Source organism: Apteryx rowi, unplaced genomic scaffold, assembly GCF_003343035.1.
Source record: "Apteryx rowi isolate R43461 unplaced genomic scaffold, aptRow1 scaffold_103, whole genome shotgun sequence".
NCBI lineage: Eukaryota > Metazoa > Chordata > Aves > Apterygiformes > Apterygidae > Apteryx > Apteryx rowi.
The window spans coordinates 1,306,066-1,312,634 of NW_020447231.1; positions in this window are offsets into that span (position 1 = coordinate 1,306,066).

The window sequence follows — 6,569 nt, forward strand, 5'->3', positions numbered from 1 at the left end:
GCCGCCGCTGCCGCCGCCGGGGCCGGCGCCGGCGCCGGTGTGGATGCCGCCGCTTTTCCGGTGCCTGCCGGTGCCGCTGCGGCAGCGGCCGCCGCTGCTCCAGCCGCGCAGGAGGCCGGCCTCGGGAGCCGGCAAACTCTTCCTCTCAGCCGCCGAGCCGGGGACGCTGCCCGCCGCCGCCTGCCTGCCGCCGCTGCCGCTGCCGTGTCTCATGGTGCGCGGGGCCGCCGCATTCCGCGCTGCCGCCTGCCCGGGCGCCGCGGGACCCTCGCGCGCCGGGGCCAGGGGTTCCGCCGGCAGCGGGAGGCCGCCGGGAGCCCGGGCTGCTGCGGGGGGGGGAGGAGGCCGGGGGCCGGGGGGGCTGCTGGCTCGGGCTCCCGCTGGTGCATTAAGTTAAATGCGCGGCCGGGAGGGGCAGGGCGGGCGCGGGGGCTGCGGGGCCGATAGTTCTCCGCAAAGTTGGAGCCCCGCGGGCGAGGCGGGGGCATCGTCTCCGCGGGTCCTTCATCGCCGTCCTCCTCCTCCTCCTCCTCTTCCTCCTCCTGGCCGGCGGGCTGCCGCCCCGCGCCCTCAGTCGGCGGCGCTGGGAGGGCGCGCAGCGCGCCCCGCGCCCATGGGCAGCCGCGGCCCCGGGGCTGGCGGCGGCGCGCAAGGACCGTGCTCGCCCGCGCCGGCTTCCTCTCCCGCTCGCTCTCTCCCGGGGAAGGAAAGGGGGGGGGGAGCCCAAACCCGAAGCTTGTGCGCAAAATGGGCCAGGGAGGGGGGAAAAGAGAACCCGCTGGCTGCGGCCCCCCTCCCCTCTTCGGAGAGCGGCGGGCTTTGGGGAGGGACGGGCTGGGGAGGTGGGTAGCGAAAGGGCTGCAGAGGAGCTCTCCCTCCCCGTCTCCGTTTGCACAAGTGCAGGGAATGTTCCACTGACCTACATATTTTTCCAAACATACGTGACCTTTTTTTTTCTCTCTCTCTCTCTCTCTCGTTCTGTGGGAGGAGACAGGCGAGGATCCAAGAAAAGGAGAAGCTGGAAAGAGAACGAAAGGGGAAGCAGGGAAAAAAAGAAACCACAAAACCCTCAATCAAAACCCAGCCCGAAATCAAGGATGGTTTCGCAACGCCTCGAGCAAACTCCGGCGTGCCGGCATTTACATATGTCTATAGCTACATCCCCGCGCTCACCGCCGGCCGCCCTTATAGCTTGACCCCAGGGGCAGGGGCAGGGGCAGGCAGCCCCGGCCGCCGCAGGGGTGAGCCGCGGGCGGCCCGTGCCCGTTCCCCCGGCCCCGGCAGCCGCGCCGCGCCGCAGCACCGCGCTGCCCCGGGGCAGCCTCTCGGCCTCGCCTGGCGCGGGCAGTAACTCCCGCTTTGGTTATGCAACGCCACACCGGCAATTAGAGCAAAACCTTGACAGAGAGCTTTCTTTTTTTTTCTTTTTTTTTTTTTTCCGCAAAGTAGGTCATTCTTTTTATTCCCCGCTTTGCATTATTTTTTGCCTAATACTCCTCCTGAAAAGTAGCCAGTGAGAGATAAGGAAATGTGCTGGAGCCTGGGAGGGGCCGTTTATTTTGGGGCTCACTTTCGCTTCGCCGGGCAGTCAGTCCTGCCGCCTTCTGCGCGGGGCAGCGAGCAAGGCCGGGGGCTGCCCCCCGGCAGGAGGGCAGCAGCGGCAGCGGCGTAGGGGCACCGCTTGGCCGCGGCCCCGCTCGTTTCCCCGAGTGCCGCTGCCCCGGGGCCGGGAGCCCCGCCACCGGCTTCGCCCCCCACCCCTGCCCCGCACCTGGGGCTCCCGGCTCTGCTGTGTGTCTGCACGGCCAAAAAAACCCCTTTGCTCTGCCGGAGAAACGCCTGGAGCAGGCACCTCTTGCACCTGCAAAAGGGTTCTCCTGCTAGCCTGGGGTATATGCTTTTTAGGGTGGTTGTATCTGTTGTTGAGAGCAGTGATTTGCTGCGGAGGAAAAAGCCCCTTTAGCTGGTGCCGGCTGTGTCTCCACCAGAAGGTCCTGCCATACCTGTGCCAGCAAAGTGGGTGTGGTGGGGGCCGTTTCCCCATCTCCCCCAGTCCGTTCTGCCTCCTTATTAAAGACACTTTAAGCCTTGTAAAATAATAGCCAGCAGAGACCTCTCTGCCCACACCAAGTCTGCGTGTGTGGGCGCAGCGTGTGGGTTGAAGGTTGCTCCAGCCACCTGGCTCCAGAAAGGAGCCTTACTGCATCCCACAGCTATACGACTTATGCAGCTACCCCAGTTATCCTGCGGTGATGCCCGGCTTCCGCCCCTCTGATGGCATATCTAGCTAGTTATATGATTTGATTTCTTCCTGAATGCAAATGTTAATAATTACAAAGTATGGGAAAATGCTGCGTTCTTTTAGCTGAGCACTTTTACACCACTGTACTTTATACAACAGGCATGACTAATGTTGAAAGGGTAACGTTGTTTACTTTTAACCAAGATTAAATACAAAACTTTGAAAAGCTCCTCCCTTCCTTTGGATGAAACCCAGCATTTTTTCCCATTTGGAAATTGTCAAACAGTGGTTAAACAATCCTTTGGCAAACAAGTAGTGCCTGAGGGAATAAACCATCAGATACTTGGGGAGTGGAAAAAAAGACATTTCTTTTTCTGAGGTGTTTTTCTTGTATTGCACAGTGAGGTATAGCGTAAGATCTTCAAGCCTTGTAAGGTTAGAGAAGAGGAACTTCCCATGATTATATACCACCCGATTTGATATTCCAGTCCTTCTGAAAACATAACAAAATCTTGCCCCAAAACAGCCATACACTTTCAAAAACTGTAAAAACAAGTACCTAAAGGAAAATACCATGCTGAGAAAGGCAATCTGCAAGACACAGGAGCATATATCCAAAATTATACCTGTACCTTACTTTAACATTTTCCCTGTAAATTCATGATGAATTCATTGCACAAGTGAAAAAGTGAAATCAGTTAAGGTTTGTTTATTAATTCATTCCCTAGGTTACCAGTCTAAACTTTAATTAGGGCAACAATCAGCCGTTTGGCTGAGAGTGAGGCAGGGTTTTCCCAGCACATACCTGGGTTCCATTGTGAACACTAACCATTCAAAACACACATACTTTCTATTAGACCAGTTACCAATGGGAAATAACAAATACTATCAGTGCTGTGTTTTGTTTGGAAATTACCCAAAGGACTAGATGCCACGTATAAGAAATTAAGGGAAAGAGCCCAGCATTTAATTTTAAAACTTTAAAAGATTTTATAATCACAAAATGTTAGTAAATTCCTTTTCAGACATCAGGAATCTGTGATCCAGAGTAGCAATCCCTTTTGTTTTGACTAGAATAGGCTGGCCAACCTTCACGTCCCRGCAATGACACACCAGCAGTTTCAATGGGTCAGGAACCACAAGATAGGTGCCTCCCTGGGTGGAAGACCAAGGGGAAGAGCAGGAGATGACAGCAACCTCCCTGGGGACCTCGCTGCTCCATTGTGGAGAGTGCATGGGAGGGATGTGAAACTGGGTGCAATTTCAGCCCGGACATACTGTCTTTAACTCTGCTAGCTTGCTTTTCCTCACTGCCAGGCATGTGAACTGTGCAGTGCCACCACCACCACATGATGTAACCCTCAACTCATGAGTTACCGTGAACATCTCTCAACTGACAACCTGGAAGTCAGGCATAGATATTACCTGTGCAATTTGAACACTTTTAACATTTAATGGACCCAAGTATGTGTTGCTGAGAAGTAAAATGCAATTTGCAACCAATAAAGCCTATATTTGGATTAGCATTTGTGCATATGTAAAAGGGGCCCTCAAAATAATAATCCTGTAACATAAGTGACAAAAATGGTGCAAAAGTCATGGTATTGTGGAAGAGAGGGGGTCAATCAAAAAGAACAAAAGACCCTCAAAGAGAAGACCAGCTTACACTGAATACAAAGATATTCTGTTAAGTTTTCATTTAAGGAAAGAGATGGACAAGGATTAACTTGTCTAATATTACCCTTGTATTAATTAAAGGAYAGGACAGTGTTCAGGCTGCTTGCTTCCTTACCTTCCATGTCCAAAAAGGCAGCAACAAGGATAAATACACATCAAATAAATCTAGGGGCTTCCCTAGGTTGAAGCAGTCGCATGAGCAATTCCTAGTGGAAAATGTGCTGCTTTCTAGCCTGGCTGGCTGGGGGGAGGTGAGCATGGGAATGGGTGGACAGATGTGAGGAGCTGCATCTTTGTGTAAAACACTTTTGTAACCAATTTTGGCAGAAATTTCTGCAGAGAGGAACACTTTTTAGAGGATCAGCACTATTTTTTCAATCTAAAACTTACAACTTCCTGAGGGAGGGAGAGATAGTACATACCAACCAGCAGCACAGCCTCTGAATCAGGGAAAGGCAGAGAGATGCCAGAGAGAAATGGACTTCAAATGCTTCTTAGTGGTGCTGCCTCAAGAGTTAGAGTAGGATACCTGATGGGTCTTCAGGCTCTGTTCAGCTAGAAAGCCAAACTCCTTGTTTTTCTGCATAGTTATTATAAGAGAAGAGACTATCTGTTTATTTGACCTTTCTTTAGTCTGACCCCTTGTGAAGCAAAAATTTATCCGTTCCCAAGGTTCTCACAAAAGAACATAGTCTTGTATACAAACTACCTGAAGGTTTGATTTCTCCATCTTACGGAATCAAGGATTTGTAGGTTTTAAGTTGTTAATGCAAGAAGGGGGGAAAAGAAGAAGCCGTGGGCTGAAAAGATCAGTGACTAAATGCTGGATAGATTTCATGTCTAGAACGTCTGAAATTGTTGCTGGGGATGAAGAAAGCCTTACCATTGCCCTGCAGTCTGGTGGCTGAGCATTTACAGCCTTCCTGTGAAGCGAAGCGCTTCTAGAGCCTGAGCTGTACGTATGCATTCAATTGCCACGGAGCACACTGCATGTATGGCAGCCCGGAGAGCCAAAGCTCAAGGCTGCGGAAATTATTGTTCGTCGTGTGTGAAAGATGAGATGATCCTCTCATTCTCGGGTTGACAATGCCCTTTGTTCCTGTGGACCTCTTGGCCCGTATGAGACATCACACTCACTCTCCCCAGGATGGGAAAATGTCCCGTGGCGAAGTCCTGTTTCAGTGGGACTGCATTGGTTAATAAGGAATAATGGCCTGGCAGTACCTATGAGAGACACTCAGATCCAAAATCAGGCTGATTGAACTCGTTTAGCTTTGACAGCTGTTCAGGAAAATGAAGTTCAAATTCAAACCCTAGAGAAAAGGATCTGCTATTTTTCTCTGGAAATCACAATGAAACAGAAGATAATAAAGGGTTATAGTGCCACAGTCTTTGAATTAAGACTGGCTGGGAGAAATCTGAACACAGATGTAGCATCTGCAGCCTTACCTTGACTAAGAAAAACAACTGCATTAATGCTGGGCTCAGGTAGTATTTTTTGGCACAACACAATCCCTACGGATCCATGCAAATATTTCAATTGCTGGCAGGTTTGACAGAGACCTCCTGCTTATTTTCAGAAGCTCTGGATTAGCAGTGGGAAGGTGTAGCAAACCATTGCCTCTCTCCTTACAGCCGGCAGCCTGATTCTCCTCACTGCTGACTTCAGTAGGAGACGTTTTAGGCCTGTAGCTCATCCTTGCTTTTAGGACTTTGTACAGTTTTTCAAATTCTTTGTTAACTGCTCCCTCCTCATTTTTTCTGAGTATTGTTCTCACTAACAACCCTGTTGTTACACCGCTTACCAACACGCTCTCTTTTTCAAATTCTTCTTAACTTTCTTTGACTTTGATGCAGCTCTCGTGACTATTTTTAACTCAAAATATTTAACCCACATTAGTAAAAATATGGAAAATTTAAATGTGAGAGTTAAATAAATAACAGACATAATAATAGAAATCTTCAAACTTAGGGGCATATGGCTCTGCCATTACATATACAACTCTGCCATCTAAACATCCTATGATTTTTCAAAGCACCAAGCAATTATCAATAACAAGAGAACACGTAAGCCTGAATGTAACTGCTTATCTTTCAAATATCATCTCTGAAAATTTTCTTCCAGGATGCTTGTAGCATACATGCCTAGTTCTTATTATTTTGTCTGATACATCCCCTATATATGAGAAGGAACTATTACGACTACTAATTTTGAAGTCCTCAACAAATCCAGAACAAAGAAGTTTCCCTCAGTGTATCTTGACAATGACTTACAGTCAAACTAAAGTATGCTTTAAAAAGACATTGATCTTGACTTAAAAAGTCCATATTAGGATCATTTCTTCATAATCTCTTTCAATGTTTTGACTGGTGTTGCTTGAACTGCAGAAAGCAGTAAGCACTAGATGTCAATAAGGCACCAGAAATGTTCTACTACAATATATTCACCTCTGTCCAAACAGACACTAAATTCCTGGTAACAATACCCACCTCCCCACTGAATTAAATCATGAATTTACAAACAAATTACCTCGCCATTAAACTATTAGTCTGAGCACAGTAATACATAAAAAAAGACATTTACAAATCTCCTTTCTTTCCTTGAGCTAGTTTATTTACTTTTAATATGGCCAATTAGAATGGGCTGCTT